The sequence below is a fragment of the Ambystoma mexicanum genome, chromosome 8 (assembly GCF_040938575.1).
Source record: "Ambystoma mexicanum isolate Mex_15411 chromosome 8, UKY_AmexF1_1, whole genome shotgun sequence".
In the NCBI taxonomy this organism is placed as follows: domain Eukaryota; kingdom Metazoa; phylum Chordata; class Amphibia; order Caudata; family Ambystomatidae; genus Ambystoma; species Ambystoma mexicanum.
In genome coordinates, this window is record NC_090929.1 from 1,733,085,652 (window position 1) to 1,733,103,086 (window position 17,435).

At 47.9% G+C, this 17,435-nt stretch overlaps 1 pseudogene; it reads right to left on the reverse strand.

Moving 5' to 3' along the window:
* Nucleotides 1-6,915: 6,915 nt before the first annotated feature.
* The window catches only part of LOC138473491 (zinc finger protein 585A-like), a 353,538-nt pseudogene continuing 343,018 nt past the window's right edge, over nt 6,916-17,435 (reverse strand).

The window sequence follows — 17,435 nt, forward strand, 5'->3', positions numbered from 1 at the left end:
GGAAGGAGTCGATGGTACCCCACTAACATCAGGCCCAATTAGTCACGAAACACAGGAGTTGAAGATAAAGATGGCTAGTCATCAGGAATACCTCTCATTCGATCTGATCAGGGCGGCACATTTTCCTGTAATACTGGGTATTCCCTGGTTAAGAAAGCACAATCCTCACATTGATTGGAGTTTGAATATAGTAGACTTCAAATCACAGTACTGCAGTCAACATTGCTTAACTACAGAAATCACCCCAGTCATTCAAGCAACACTGCATCCTTCCTTCAGTGTCAACATGATACCAGCTCCCTATCAGGAATTCATAGATGTATTCACAGACACACAACCCCGCCTTCTACCACCACATCGCAGAGAAGATTGCAAGATTGATCTGACACCGGAAGCAGTTGTGCCTTTCGGGAGAATGTTTCCGTTGTCACTACCAGAAAAGCAAGCTCTAAAAGAGTACCTTGCCACCAACTTAGAGAACGGCCTTATTAGAGAGTCATCTTCCTCAGCAGGGGCTTCTCTCTTTTTTATTCCAAAGAAAGGAACAACAGAACTACGTCCCTGTATAGATTACAGAGGTCTGAATAGTCTTACGGTGCGAGATAGATACCCTATGCCATTAATGAAGGACATCATTGAAGCCGTCCAGGGGGCCCGGGTCTTCACCAAGCTGGATTTGAGAGGAGCTTATCACCTTTTAAGACTCCGCGAAGGGGATGAGTGGAAGACGGCTTTCCGGACACCTCTAGGACATTACGAATATAGAGTAATGCCTTTTGGACTAGTCAATGCACCGGCACAATTCCAACTATTCATGGACAATGTGTTTTCAAATATGCTCTACTCCTCAGTGGTCGTTTACCTAGACGACATTCTTGTCTTTTCTGCCACCCTGGCTGAACATCGTGTCTTGGTAACTGAAGTCTTACAACGTTTAAGGAGAAACAATCTACTAGCTAAACCCAAAAAATGCATATTTGAGGCATCCACAGTACCATATTTGGGTTTTATATTATCTGCAGATAACATACAGATGGATCCAGCCAAGACGGATGCCATTACAAATTGGCCTGTACCCTCTAATGTCAAAGGAATCCAACGATTCTTAGGACTAGCGAACTTCTATAGAAAGTTTATCCCCAATTTCTCTGAGATTATTCTACCTATCACCAATCTTCTTAAAAAGGGGGTGAAATTCCAATGGGATTCCAGCACTGAACAAGCCTTCCAAACTTTGAAAAGATCTTTTGTAACAGCTCCGATCCTCAGACAACCAGATCAAACACGCCCGTTCATAGTGGAAACTGATGCTTCCCTCGGTGCTATCGGGGCAGCATTACTACAGAAGGAGGAAGACGGCTTAGAACATCCTGTCTCTTATTTTTCATGCACATTGACCACTAGTGAACGCAACTATTCCGTGTTAGAAAAAGAACTCCTGGCCATCCGACAAGCGTGTGAGGAATGGAGACATCTGCTACAAGGCTCTGTAGTCCCGTTTTTGGTCCGTACGGATCATAAAAACCTTAAAGTCCTTCAAAAGATGAAATGCCGCAACTCACGACATGCTAGGTGGGCGTATTTCTTCTCACAATTTGACTTTGAGATCACCTATCTCCCAGGAAAGGACAACACTCTGGCAGATGCCCTTTCTCGGAGTATGGGTGAAGATTCGGGAGATCTACCAGAACAGGAACTCATGTTAGCAGGGAAGACATTCATCGTCAACATAAACACATTTTTGCGACGGGTCAAAGCGGAACAACAGAACAATAGGAGCTCAGAAATGGATTTGAAAGGGAAGGGCAACTTTCTCTTTAAAAAGGAAGCTTTGTATATACCAACCCAAGAACTCCAAGAACAAGCAGTGTCCTGGTGTCACGATATTCCCTCTGCTGGACACAAGGGCCAAAGAGCCACACTAGAGTTAACATCTCGCCAATTTTGGTGGCCTTCCCTGGCTAAGGATGTGAAGGAGTATGTAAAGACCTGCCCTGTGTGTGCTCAAAACAAGTACGATTACCACAAACCCCTAGGACTTCTACAACAAGAAAAACAGCCCGAAGGACCTTGGCAACAGATATCCACGGATTTCATAGTGGAGCTGCCAGAATCCTGTGGACACACCGCCATAATGGTCACAATCGATTCCTTTAGCAAGCTGGCTCACTTTTCTCCTCTTAAAGGACTCCCTACTGCCAGCACGACTGCAGAAGTCTTTCTGAAGGACATAGTCAGGCTTCATGGGATTCCCACCAATATAGTCTCAGATAGAGGCGCTCAATTCACGTCCAAATTCTGGACAGTTCTGTGCAGAACATTAGGAATCAGGAGATCTCTTTCCTCAGGGTTCCACCCGGAAAGCAATGGGCAAACTGAACGTTTGAACGCCACTCTTGAACAGTACATACGGTGTTTTTGTAACCAAGAACAAGACGATTGGTTCCATCTTCTGCCCATGGCCGAGTTCTCTTATAACAACACTAGACATACCTCCCTAGGCATGAGTCCTTTCAAGTGCACCTATGGTTACGACCCAAAGCATATACCTCTCTCTGGTATCCCTCCTACAAACACACCTTCAGTGGATCATCTACTGGATACCATACAGAGGATGCATCGAGTATCAGAATCCAATCTTGCAAAAGCTCGACAAGACTGTAAAAGATGGGCAGATCAAAAGAGAAGCCCAAACCCTCAGTGGGAAGTAGGAAGGCAGGTGTGGTTATCCACCAAGTATTTACCCAGATGGGTTCATCCAGGAAAGTTTGCACCCAGGTATCTTGGGCCCTTTCGTATCTTAGCCAAGATCAATCCTGTGGCTTTTAGACTGGACCTTCCCCCGAGTCTCAAAAGAGTTCATCCTGTCTTTCATACCTCACTCCTTAAACCATATATTGAGGACCCTCATTCACGAAAGACAAAAAGCTCCCCTCAAAAGTCTCCAAAGACCACTGAGGAATATGAAGTTTCCGACAACATGGATTCCAGATACAAAAGAGGTGTACTGCAATACCTGGTTTTTTGGAAGGGATACCCAAGGTCAGAGTGCACATGGGAACCTGTTAAGAACATTTCTGCTCCTCGTCTACTACGGAGATTCCATCACCTCCATCCCGGAAAACCAGGGGTGGAGGCCTGAAAAGGGGTCATACTGTCACAACTCGCCCGCCGTGGAGACTATACCCAAGATGGAGACTGGAAAGAAGGTAGAAGACGGACTCCTTCCCTGGAATCGCTATGCGCGTTCTAGTCTTTTGACTTTATATTGCCGGAAGTTGCTAACGCACTTGCGTTGCAACTTCCAGTATTTTGGAAAGTGTTTCCCAGCGCTCGTGTGTGATTTTCCTTTTTTCCTCCTGGCCGCTTTCCTAATGGCTTCCCCTTTCCGATTCTGCCGTTCTTGGACGGCTGTTCCGCTGTATGCTGTCTACTGCTTACCTTACCTTCTTGGAACTCCCTCTTTCCTAACTCGCAGTTCTTGCGAGGAACCTGCTACGCTTCTGCAACCTAGCCCTCCGGACTCCTAGTATCCTGCTGCTGCTCTCTTGGGTGTTTATTTGGAGCCATTGTGTACTTTGCCTACTCCTTCAGTATCTCAGTGCATTCTGGGACCAGTAGTCCCAGCAAGATATCGGAACCTACCAGGGTTTTTTCGGCAAGGCTTTTTCCCTGGTCTGGGGTGGGCTCCCTGGGGTCCCCACTGCCAGGCAAATCGCATCTCAGGCAAAGTGGCCTCTAGTGGAGCCCATACCCATCGCACCAAACCAGGAGTAAGGACGCCCAAGAAGCCCAGCGACTCTTGGAGACAGAGAAGAAAGGAGATACCAACAGATGAATCCTGGGACTCTGATTCAGACGGTACCTCAGTCATAAAGACTTCAGGTGAGGAGGGGGTTGGTGGAGATAACAAGGATCAGACTAAATCTGAGATCATGGGGCAGGTGGTGGCAGCCACACCATGGCCATCCCTTATAACAAGCCATGCCTCATGGGGCAGGTGGTGGCAGCCAGCCACTCCATGATCATCCCTTATCACAAGCAATGCCTCATGGGGCAGGTGGTGGCAGCCACACCATGGTCATCCCTTATCATAAGCCATGCCTCATGGGGCAGGTGATGGCAGCCACACCATGGTCATCCCTTATCACAAGCCATGCCTCATGGGCCACGTGGTGGCAGCCACACCATGGCCATCCCTTATCACAAGCCATGCCGCATGGGGCAGGTGGTGGCAGCCACACCATGGTCATCCCTTATCACAAGCCATGCCTCATGGAGCAGGTGGTGGCAGCCAGCCACACCATGATCATCCCTTATCACAAGCCGTGCCTCATTGGGCAGGTGGTGGCAGCCAGCCACACCATGATCATCCCTTATCACAAGCAGTACCTATTGGGGCAGGTGGTGACAGCCAGCCACACCATGGTCATCCCTTATCACAAGCCATGCCTCGTGGGGCAGGTGGTGTCAGCCAGCCACACCATGGTCATCCCTTATCACAAGCCATGCCGCATGGGGCAGGTGGTGGCAGCCATACCATGGCCATCCCTTATCACAAGTCATGCCTCATGGGGCAGGCGCTGGCAGTCACACCATGCTCATCCCTTATCACAAGCCATGCCGCATGGGGCAGGTGGTGGCAGCCACACCATGGCCATCCCTTATCACAAGCCATGCCTCATGGGGCAGGTGGTGGCAGCCACACGATGGTTATCCCTTATCACAAGCCATGCCTCATGGGGCAGGTGGTGACAGCCAGCCACACCATGGTCATCCCTTATCACAAGCCATGCCTCATGGAGCAGGTGGTGGCAGCCAGCCACACCATGATCATCCCTTATCACAAGCCGTGCCTCATTGGGCAGGTGGTGGCAGCCAGCCACACCATGATCATCCCTTATCACAAACAGTACCTATTGGGGCAGGTGGTGACAGCCAGCCACACCATGGTAATCCCTTATCACAAGCCATGCCTCGTGGGGCAGGTGGTGTCAGCCAGCCACACCATGGTCATCCCTTATCACAAGCCATGCCGCATGGGGCAGGTGGTGGCAGCCATACCATGGCCATCCCTTATCACAAGTCATGCCTCATGGGGCAGGCGGTGGCAGTCACACCATGCTCATCCCTTATCACAAGCCATGCCGCATGGGGCAGGTGGTGGCAGCCACACCATGGCCATCCCTTATCACAAGCCATGCCTCATGGGGCAGCCCTTATCACAAGCCATGCCTCATGGGGCAGGTGGTGGCAGCCACACGATGGTTATCCCTTATCACAAGCCATGCCTCATGGGGCAGGTGGTGACAGCCAGCCACACCATGGTCATCCCTTATCACTAGCCATGCCTCATGGAGCAGGTGGTGGCAGCCAGCCACACCATGGTCATCCCTTATCACAAGCAATGCCTCATGGGGCAGGTGGTGGCAGCCAGCCACACCATGGTCATCCCTTATCACAAGCCATGCTGCATGGGGGGGCGGTGGTGGCAGCCACACCATGGCCATCCCTTATCACAAGCCATGCCTCATGGGGCAGGTGGTGGCAGTCACACCATGGTCATCCCTTATCACAAGCCGTGCCGCATGGGGCAGGTGGTGGCAGCCACACCATGGTCATCCCTTATCACAAGCCGTGCCAAATGGGGCAGGTGGTGGCAGCCACACCATGGCCATCCCTTATCACAAGCCATGCCTCATGGGGCAGGTGTTGGCAGCCACACCGTGGCCATCCCTTATACACCCTGGTGGTCAGACTGGAGACACCTTCACATAATATACTCTTGTTGGAGTAATATATAAATAGGCAAACCCATTTTACATCATCAAGTTCTCAATGGGGGACAATGATTACAACGGGGAACTAGCGTGTGTGGCACTCTAGCCAAGAAGAGTGTGTGGATGAAACAACTTGTATTGGATGAAACAGATGAAGTGTGATCTATTCACTCACAATGTCGCATAAGACCAACACTACCTTCCCCCAAATGTTTTTGACTTGTGATCAATAGATGGGTGTACACTACTAAATGTGTGCTCGTCCGAGATTACAGAACCAATCAACTCAAATTAGGCTTTGGTCAGCTTGAGGTGAGAGTCGCGCCTTGTATAGGACATCTCTGACCAAAGCGTGAATCCTTCGATGTTTGTTCTAATCACCCACGTGATACGATGACGAGCATCTTCGTTGCCTCCCGGCTCTTTAATGTAAAACAAATAAACACTGTAAAGGCTCTAAACAGATGAAAAATGATCAGGTTGACCAGTGAAAAAGAAAACCATTTGGAAAGTCACATTCCCTAAATCCCACGGTCCACTTAAATACCTTTTGGTATCGATGAAGTCAACTACTTTATTGGGTTTATATCTTTCATACCTTAGTGGTTGGGTTCCAATAGATTTAGACCTATGGCACTCTTTTAATATTAAGTTCAATTGTGCTATGTAAATGTAATATAATGTTTGCTACCTGCCTTGCAGCTTTTTGATTTTATTGGGTAGAGCACAGACCTATTTATTTAATGTATTTATTTGCATCGCGCCATAGCCCGCGGGCATCAGGGCACCAGACCTAACTCGAGAGAAGCAGGTCATTCACATAGTGTGGGTAGCCAGCGCTAGGGCTGGCATCTTTCCACAGAAGTGCAGTCCGGTGGATGAGGTCTGTGTGTGGTTGGGACACCACTGGGATTAGTTCTTGATCAGGTGTTGTTGAAATAGTCACTATTTGAGAGATTTGCAAAATTGGAGAATTGCACATAAAACTGAAATCAAGATGGCCACCCGAACAAATACATCGCCTCTGTTCCACGAAGCAGTTTACTCCAAAGTAAAGACAGGAAAAATAAATTGACTTAACACACACATGGAGGTGCTAGTAACAATGTATTTGTAAAGTTGACACAGTGACGTATTCGCTGATGGTCAATATTTTATTCAGTTAATTAACACACTTGGGTCAGGATTACGTTTCACAATCTCAGCTTATCCAGGAACAATTTAATCAGGTAAAAGGTTTTGCTCACTATTTCTTCTTGGAATTTCGAGAGAACAGCTACTATATCATTACTCCCACAACACTTTCATTTTTGACAGAAAAGCACAATTTAATTTCCAAATGTGCATGGGTTTTATTGCTTCAACTCAGTGAATACTTCTATTCACAAAATGTCTCCTTTTTTAAGTACATGTACATATAATTTAATGGAACATTGCACATTCTTTCCAGGCACTTCACACCAAACCAATTTCTTTTAAAACTTTGCTTCAACAGTGGACATGCACCCTCCCTTATGCAAGTACCTCCCTATGCCGGGAACTACCTAGCAGGCTCCTATACCGACCCCACGCCAGAGAACTATCTAGCAGGCTCCTATGCCGTCCCCAGGCTAGGGAACTATCTGGTAGGTTCCTATGCCGACCTTAGGCCAAGGAACTATCTAGCAGGCTCCTATGCCGACCCTAGGCCAGGGAACTATCTAGCAGGCTCCTATGCAGACCCCAGGCCAGGGAACTATCTAGCAGGGTCCTATGCCGACCCTAGGCCAGGGAACTATCTAGCAGGCTCCTATGCCGACCCCAGGCCAGGGAACTATCCAGCAGGCGCCTATGCCGACCCCAGGCCAGGGAACTATCTAGCAGGCTCCTATGCCATCCCCAGGCCAGGGAACCATCCAGCAAGCTCCTACGCCGTCGCCAGGCCAGGGAACTATCTAGCAGGCTCCTATGCCATCCCCAGGCCAGGGAACTATCTAGCAGGCTCCTATGCTCACCCTAGGCCAGGGAACTATATAGCAGGCTCCTATGCCGACCCCAGGCCAGGGAACTATCTAGCAGGCTCCTATGCCGACCCCAGGCCAAGGAACTATTTTACAGGCTCCTATGCCGACCCCAGGCCAGGGAACTATCTAACAGGCTCGGACTGACCTATAGGGCATAGTCCCAGGGCTGAACCAAAAATGCAAAATGCTTGTGTGGGCCAGTTTTTTTGCTCAAGGTGGGCCAGTTTTTTTTGCTCAAGGTGGGCCAGTTTGATGAGTGACTATGCAGCTAATAGTTTTGACCAGTGTTGCTGAATACATATTCACATTTTATCAACAAAAAAAAACCTTGGGTACTATTCAAACAGTGTCATAAAAGGAATGAATTCCCATTTGCAACTGTGGGCCACTTTTTCATTGGTGCCTGAGACAATGTTATGCTCCAGTTCGACCCTGCTATCTAGTAATCTTGCATGCTCCAATATAGATAGGCAATAGTGTGATACACTAGAGGGGGTCCTGAGGAGAACAGTGCTCCACTAGAGATAGGCAATAATGTAATACACAAGAGGGGATCCTGAGGAGAAGAGTGTTCCACTACAGATAGGCAATAGTGTAATACACTAGAGGGGATCCCGAGGAGAAAGGTGTTACACTAGAGATAGGCAATAGTGTAATACACTAGAGGGGATCCTGAGGAGAGAGTGTTCCACTAGAGATAGGCAATAGTGTAATACACTAGAGGGGATCCTGAGGAGAGCGTGTTCCACTAGAGATGGACACTAGGGTAATACACTAGAGGGGATCCTGTGAAGAAGAGTGTGTCCCTAGAGATTGGCAATAGTGTAATACACTAGAGGGGGTCGTGAGAGAAGAGTGTTCCGCTAGAGATAGGCAATAGTGTAATTCACTAGAGGGGACCCTGAGGAGTAGAGTGTTCCACTAGAGATGGACACTAGTGTAATACACTAGAAGGGATCCTGTGAAGAAGAGTGTGTCCCTAGAGATCGGCAATAGTGTAATATAATAGAGGGGGGTCCAGAGGAGAAGAGCATTTCACTAGAGATAGGCAATTGTGTAATACACTAGAGGGGGTCCCGAGGAGAAGAGCCTTCCACTAGAGATGGGCAATAGTGTAATTCACTAGAGGGGACCCTGAGGAGTAGAGTGTTCCACTAGAGATGGACACTAGTGTAATACACTAGAAGGGATCCTGTGAAGAAGAGTGTGTCCCTAGAGATCGGCAATAGTGTAATATAATAGAGGGGGGTCCAGAGGAGAAGAGCCTTCCACTAGAGATAGGCAATAGTGTAATACAATAGAGGGAATCCTGAGGGGAAATGTGTTCCACTAGAAATAGGTAAAGTGTAATTCACTAGAGGTTATCCCGAGGAGAAGAGGGTCTATAGTTATCGATTCAACCACTGAGTCTTTAAGCTTTTTCAAAATGTTGGAGCCCATTAATTTAGGCAAACAACGGGTATCTTTGGAATATTCCAGAAGGGATGCATTTCAAACAGCAGAGATTTAACCCATCATAATCAGCCACTATATGTGAGCCAAAGGAAACTGGGTGCAGCTGTGCAGGCAGGTTCTTCACAGTTTTAGTCGATTGCCAAACTCAGTCCCATTTAAGAATCACTGCCTCCTCTCTGAAGCTTCAATTGCAGAGGAGGTTTAACCACCTACGTGTCCATTCTCCTGGCGGATAGTATCATCCTGTTTACTGAAGTGTTTCCATATTAAGTAGACTGAAACGGATACTGATGTTTGTTTGCTCTGGTGCCCAATGAGGTTACTTTTCTGACAGAAGCTTTTCACACATTCAGTGCACATATGAGGGTTCTCACCTGTATGTGTTCTCTGGTGACGGGTTAGTGCTCCCTTCGCAGCAAACCCTTTCCCACATTCAGTGCACTCATGAGGTTTCTCACCTGTATGTGTTCTCTGGTGGGTAGTAAGAGCTCCCTTATGAACAAACCCTCACCCACATTCAGTGCACTCATGTGGTTTCTCACCTGTATGTGTTCTCTGGTGATGGGTTAGCGCTCCCTTCGCAGCAAACCCTTTCCCACATTCAGTGCACTCATGAGGATTCTCACCTGTATGTGTTCTCTGGTGGATAGCAAGAGTTCCCATAACAGCAAACCATTTCCCACATTCAGGTTACTCATGGGGTCTCTCACCTGTATGTGTTCTCTGGTGGCGAGTAAGAGTCCCCTTCTGAGCAAACCCTTTCCCACATTTAGGGCACTCATGGGGTCTCTCACCTGTATGCGTTCTCTGGTGGCGAGTAAGATCTCCCTTCAGAGAAAACCCTTTTCCACATTCAGTGCATTGATGAGGATTTTCACCTGTATGTGTTCTCTGGTGGGTAGTAAGAGCTCCCTTATGAACAAACCCTCTCCCACAGTCAGGGCACTCATGGGGTCTCTCACCTGTATGTGTTCTCTGGTGGTTAATAAGATTCCCCTTCTGAGCAAACCCTTTCCCACATTCAGTGCACTCATGAGGTTTCTCACCTGTATGTGTTCTCAGGTGGATAGCAAGATCTCCCATAACAGCGAACCATTTCCCACATTCAGGGCACTCATGGGGTCTCTCACCTGTATGTGTTCTCTGGTGACGAGTAAGAGCTCCCTCATGAACAAACCCTCTCCCACATTCAGTGCACTCATGTGGTTTCTCACCTGTATGTGTTCTCAGGTGGATAGCAAGATTTCCCATAACAGCGAACCATTTCCCACATTCAGGGCACTCGTGGGGTCTCTCACCTGTATGTGTTCTCTGGTGGATAGTAAGCGCTCCCTTCTGAGCAAACCCTTTCCCACATTCAGGGCACTCATGTGGTTTCACACCTGTATGTGTTCTCTGGTGGCGAGTAAGATCTCCCTTCTGAGCAAACCCTTTCCCACATTCAGGGCACTCATGTGGTTTCTCACCTGTATGGGTTCTCTGGTGGTTAATAAGATAGCCCTTCTGAGCAAACCCTTTCCCACAGGCAATACACACATGAGGTTTCTGGCCTGTATGTACTTGTTGGCAGATAAGTGCATCAGGCAAATGGACATTATTCTCAAATTCAGTGCACTGATGAGGATGTTTACCTATGTCCTCATGTGGGCAATAAGTTTGTTTTTGAGATGGCAACATTCTCGACATGGTAAGCACGTGTATGGTTTTTTGCCAGTATATTTTGACAGGTACTTAATAAGAGGGCCTTTTCCACTGATCCTTTCATCAAATTCAGGGCACAGGTGAGCTTTCTGCCTGTAGATAATTTCTGGGGACAAACAAGTGTTTCCTCTGACTGAAGCTTTTAAAATATTCAGTGCATGGATACTGTTAGTAATTTGATTTTTACGGGAGTTTCCAAATAATTCTTTAAACAAACTAAACTTTCATTCAGAATGTATATAGACTAGCACAATAGGCACATCAAAAGCCTTGTCTTACTGCACATAAAGCCCTGGTGCTATCATTCTCAAACCCTATTGTGTTAGTTAGTCTGTAATGCTGGTTTCAGGCTTTGAACTTCATAAGTCCACAGAATTTAACAATCACTGTCGTTGACTTTTCTGGGCCATCAATCACCTATTAAAGGAAAATGAGAAGTACGTTATTAGTTTCAACATGTTCACAATGACAGGCATCACATGTAACATGCAGAATGGCTCTCAGTAATAGTGAAATGGTTCTCAGTAATAGTGAAATGGTGCTCAGTAATAGAGATGTGCATTAGTTAATTACTCACATAGTAACGAGGCAACCTGACAGGCAGGTTAGAGGTACACCAATGAGAACCTTAAATGTGATAGAGGTGATTTGCAGTAGGAATAGTGATTTGCAGTAGGAATAGTGCAATTTATAGTTATTTAGAACGTTTTAGCATCCAAGAGCGTAAGAGAAAAAAAAACATTGTGGGTAACAAACATTTTAAGTGGCTATTTTAATCATCATTACACATGACTAAACTAGTGCATTAAAGCTCCCCATTTCCATACACACGATAAAGGCAGGCATTTGAGCCTAGGTCAGCAGTTATTCACCAATATGACACATTTGAGAACTCTATTGTGCAATTACTGATGACCTCATTTCATGTGGGCAAACACAAATCTATACCAGCACTATTGAGGAAACAAGGACTGAACTGAGATTGAAAGAAAAAGCACCAGTTTCTTCCCACAGTGTGAATGGCACAGGCCCTGCTAAACTGCATTTAAACATGGACTTTAAACAGATAATCTCGAAACACATCCCCCTTCCTTTAGGATTCACAGAAAGAACAAGCTTATGCCAGAGACCGATAGAATGAGGCAAAGTGTATGGGAGACTCCCCCCAACTTCCCTCTATTGTCCCATTTGACTTCCTAATTGTTTATACAAATGGCTTATTGCCATGTAATAAAGTTAATTGGCCCAAGGGGTACCACTTGTATTGCCCTGTACAAAATACCACAGGTTAAAACTCAGGAGGGGGACACACATGCAGTCTTACTGTTAAGGGGTGTGTGCAAATGGTTCTGTCACTTGCCAGTGTCCCAAAGCCTGTCTTGTTGTGGATTCTGATAAATGGACCCTACTTTCAAGATCAGCGTGCCCCTGCACCCCCTGTGCTGTGCCCTAGAATAGGTTCAATCTCAGTGTGCCACTGTACCCTCTGTGCTGTGCCCAAGAATAGGTTCAATCTCAGTGTGCCCCTGCACCCCCTGTGCTGTGCCCTAGAATAGCTTCAATCTCAGCGTGCCCCTGCACCCCCTGTGCTGTGCCCAAGAATAGCTTCAATCTCAGCGTGCCCCTGCACCCCCTGTGCTGTGCCCAAGAATAGCTTCAATCTCAGCGTGCCCCTGCACCCCCTGTGCTGTGCCCTAGAATAGGTTCAATCTCAGCGTGCCCCTGCACCCCCTGTGCTGTGCCCTAGAATAGGTTCAATCTCAGCGTGCCCCTGCACCCCCTGTGCTGTGCCCAAGAATAGGTTCAATCTCAGCGTGCCCCTGCACCCCCTGTGCTGTGCCCTAGAATAGGTTCAATCTCAGCGTGCCCCTGCACCCCCTGTGCTGTGCCCTAGAATAGGTTCAATCTCAGCGTGCCCCTGCACCCCCTGTGCTGTGCCCAAGAATAGGTTCAATCTCAGCGTGCCACTGTACCCTCTGTGCTGTGCCCAAGAACAGGTTCAATCTCAGCGTGCCCCTGCACCCCCTGTGCTGTGCCCTAGAATAGGTTCAATCTCAGTGTGCCACTGTACCCTCTGTGCTGTGCCCAAGAACAGGTTCAATCTCAGCGTGCCACTGTACCCCATGTGCTGTGCCCAAGAATAGCTTCAATCTCAGCGTGCCCCTGTGCCCTCTGTGCTGTGCCCAAGAATAGCTTCAATCTCAGCATGCCCCTGCACCCCCTGTGCTGTGCCCTAGAATAGGTTCAATCTCAGCATGCCCCTGCACCCCCTGTGCTGTGCCCAAGAATAGCTTCAATCTCAGCGTGCCACTGTACCCTCTGTGCTTTGCCCAAGAATAGCTTCAATCTCAGCGTGCCACTGCACCCCCTGTGATGTGCCCAAGAATAGCTTCAATCTCAGCGTGCCCCTGCACCCCCTGTGCTGTGCCCAAGAATAGGTTCAATCTCAGCGTGCCCCTGCACCCCCTGTGCTGTGCCCAAGAATAGCTTCAATCTCAGCGTGCCCCTGCACCCCCTGTGCTGTGCCCAAGAATAGCTTCAATCTCAGCGTGCCCCTGCACCCCATGTGCTGTGCCCTAGAATAGCTTCAATCTCAGCGTGCCACTGTACCCTCTGTGCTGTGCCCAAGAACAGGTTCAATCTCAGTGTGCCCCTGTACCCTCTGTGCTGTGCCCAAGAATAGGTTCAATCTCAGCATGCCCCTGCGCCCTCTGTGCTGTGCCCAAGAATAGGTTCAATCTCAGCATGCCCCTGCGCCCTCTGTGCTGTGCCCAAGAATAGGTTCAATCTCAGCGTGCCCCTGTGCCCTCTGTGCTGTGACCAAGAACTCACTAAATGTTACCCTGAGAACTGCTCTCATCACATCTCTAGTATCTAGTGGGGATGGTGCCCCATCATTGCTAATATCCAACAACTTGGAAGGGAAGACAACGCAGAGCAACAGGGGTTCAAAACCTGGTGCCGCGCTTAGAGACTGGACTCCAGCATGAAGAGCAATATACAAACCCATTTTAATGTTCATTCAATGTACTACCAAAATGAAAGAAGCTTTCTCACATACTCATTTCAAACACAACTGAATACATTACTTCCAACAGGCAATCTGTTAATTTAATATCTGTCAATTCTTGGGGGTTTAGGGATCCTATGATTGGAAAGGAGGCAAGTTTTAACCCCAGATGCTTGTTTTGCAGAGGTCATCCTGCCAACACAGATTCACAACCATTCCTCCTCTCCAGTTTCACCCGGTGTCTCAAGGGAAGCAGTATTTAAGCTTTGATGTCATTTCTGGAGCCTTCTCTGCAGGCACCGTCCATCTCTATCAGAAGAGCCCAATGAAAGCCTTACTACTTGCTAGTCCACTGTGGCCGGTGGTGTCCTGAGAGCAATCTCATGCTCGAGGCTTGGGCAGTGTTGCCATGTTAACCTATTGAGACTTGCTCGCTTGTTAGGCAGAAACCTGTGCAGTTCCCTTGGGGAACACTGCAAAAGATTTAAGACTACAGGTATAGCAGTAAACCCACTTGGTAGCAGTCCGCACCACCCAGATTTACCTGGTAGCTGTGGCTGAGCAGTCAGACTTCCCTCAAGAAGAGTTAGGCAGTATGTAAAGTATACACAATAGGTACTCAAATACAATAGCACAAGCAAACACTGACCAGAGCTTGGTTTCAAAAGTATATAGTTATTTATTTCTTAAACACACATAAGTTGAAATCACTCTAGCAAAATATAGTAAAAACACTTCAAACACAGTTATAATGAAAGCAGTTTCAACCCTCACTCCTATCTAGACAACTCTAGGTTAACACCACATAATTAGAACAGAGGTGAGCGCTTAACGTTAGATGACACTCTAGTAGGTTCACGAAAGGGATAAAAAGAAACAGAAATGGGTTAAACACACCACTCTAAGGTCCAGAACACTTGCAATAGGCTCGAAGAAGCACAAAGTCACAGGTGAGCAAAAGTCACTAGGCAGGGCCCACTCTTAGAGTAGCCGGAGCGAAAATGTGCCCAAGATCACACTGTTATTAGGGATTCAAAGTCTTGCAAAGAGTTAGAAAGAGTTTAGAGTGGCTTAGAAAGTTTAGCCAGGGTGTCCCAGGCACTCCCAGGGTCGAAAGCCGGGGGCTAAATCTACCCCGTACAGTCGGTGGCAAGGGAAGCCAGGCGGAACACGGTACCTTAAGCGGAAAGGATCCTCCAGCGGTGGCAGTTGTTCCAGGCAGTGGCAGCAAGGCTCGACGTCGGTCAGGGGAGAAGAAGTTCTCGCTGAAGAGCAGAAGAAGGTCGTTGCACTGCCCGGGAAGAAACCAGCCGCGGAGTCCTCCGGTTAAAGGGTTGTACCGACTTTCGCGGTTAGGGGTAAAAGTGTGGTATTCCGGTTGCCGGGGTGCTTGGCACGGGCAAGGCGGCCACGAGATACCTCGAGAAGCGAAAAGAAGGTGAAAACTGGTTGTCCCCACCAGTCAAGGGAAGGAGCCACTCCGTTAAGAGTTCTCCTCGGTCGTCGGGAAAAGTGGTGAGACGGTTCAGCAGGGCTCCACCGGGTGGTGTCGTCGAAGCAGGTCGGCTCAGCTCTTCCCTCGTCGGATTCTTGGTCCTGTGGCGACTTCTGAAGTTCCAGTCCCCAAAGCCCTGCTTTTATGCAGCAAACCCCCATTCACCCAGCCTAGCTGTCACTCAAACATGCTAAGTGGTGAGCCGGCCGGCTCACCACTTGGGCCAATCAGGACGGAGTGCGACTTGAGTTACCAAGGTAACTCAGTCCAGGGTGCCTAAATCCCCCTCCACCCCTCCTAAGTACCCCAGACAGAGTGGCACCACTTTGGAGGGCTTCTGTGGAGAAGCCCGCCAAAAGTGGAACAAAGGGCTCCACTTTGGGTCAGAGTTACAGAGGCGAACGCCAACGCCATTTTTGAATCAAGTTTTGGCAAAAAGTCCCAACCGGAGTTATAATAATAAATATATAAACCGGCGGTATGTTTAAGGCTACCGTAAATAAATAATTAAATGTGTTAGCCTAAAACAATGGGAAATCCCATAGGGAAATATTCGCGGTCGAATATAAAAAGTAGTTTCCACTGCCACCAGCCAAAACTCGATCAGGGGGGACGGAGACGTGCCCCCTCGACTAACAGACCCTGGGGCAATCGAATTGCCCCAGCCAGTACGTCCACAATATGATGGTTTGTACTGGCTCTGTTCAGGATTCAAGACTAGCAAAGTCTTTGGTGACTTTACATGCCCTGGGAGACAGTAGTCAGTCCCAGGGTATGGAGTCTATGTTGGGGGGTCCCTAGGACACCCCTGGGTCACGGCACAGAGGGTGCTGTGTAACCCATATCACAAAAATACATGAGGCCCTATGGAGTAAAAGACCCCATAGCCCATTCAACACAAGGTTTAACCAAGAAAACACACTTCAACAGGTCCAAGAGTGAGGGTAAAAGAGTCTCACTCTTGGCAGGAGAAAAAAAAGAAACCCCAGAAATCCAGCAAAGCTGCTGGGGGACTCACTAGGTAGGGAAATTCAGCCTAAACAGAAAATTCTCCCTAACATCGCTAGTCCAATGTGGCCGGTGGTGCCCTGGGAATGATCTCATGCTTGAGGCTCATATCTTGCTGGCTGAATTTACTACTAAAGAGCTCTTTAAGATCCTTAAAGAACTTGAGCCTCCCGTAGCCCCATTAGACCAGTGTATCACAGATTCCGCCTGGAGCATCAACACCCAGAAAGCTCTTCTTGATAAAATATCAACATTACAATCTAAAATGAACATTAAAAAATTTAGTTTAGTCCCATATCCTGTACTCAACTCTGCATTTAACACCACAACTTCACCACATCCTGCCAAACCATTCAGCTTCTCACCGCTTTCCAGTTGGGAAGTAGAGAACATTATTAAAAAGCTGAAACCTTTCAACTTTTAAGGTGACTCCTGCCCAGCACCTATCATTAAGGAGGCGGCCCACGAGCTTGCCCCCTTTATCACTACCTTCATAAACGCTTCCTTTAAATCTGGGATTGTCCCGGAGAACCTCAAGGATGCCTGGGTTATCCCCTTAATCATAAAACCTACCCTTGAGCCTAGTAACCCGGCTAATTACAGACCCATTACCACAATGTCTTTCCTCCTAAAAATTCTGGACAGGGCAGCCTATTTACAAATTCAGGCTTACCTTAAATTGAACAAACTCCATGGCCACCGTCAATCGGGCTTCCATCCTAGACACGGAACAGAAACTTCCCTTATTGACCTAAAAACACAAATTGAGGATTTAAAAGATAAAGGCAAGCTGCCCTACTTCTATTGCTTGACCTATCGGCAGCTTTCAATTTGGTCAACCACCAAATTTTGTGCCAACATCAAAACTGCTGCCCACTTCTCAGATGAAGCCACTGCCTGTATCGGATCATTCTTGGCAAACAAAACCATGAGTGTTTTTTCACCGACCACTTCTGCTGAACCATCACCAGTCCTGTGTAGGG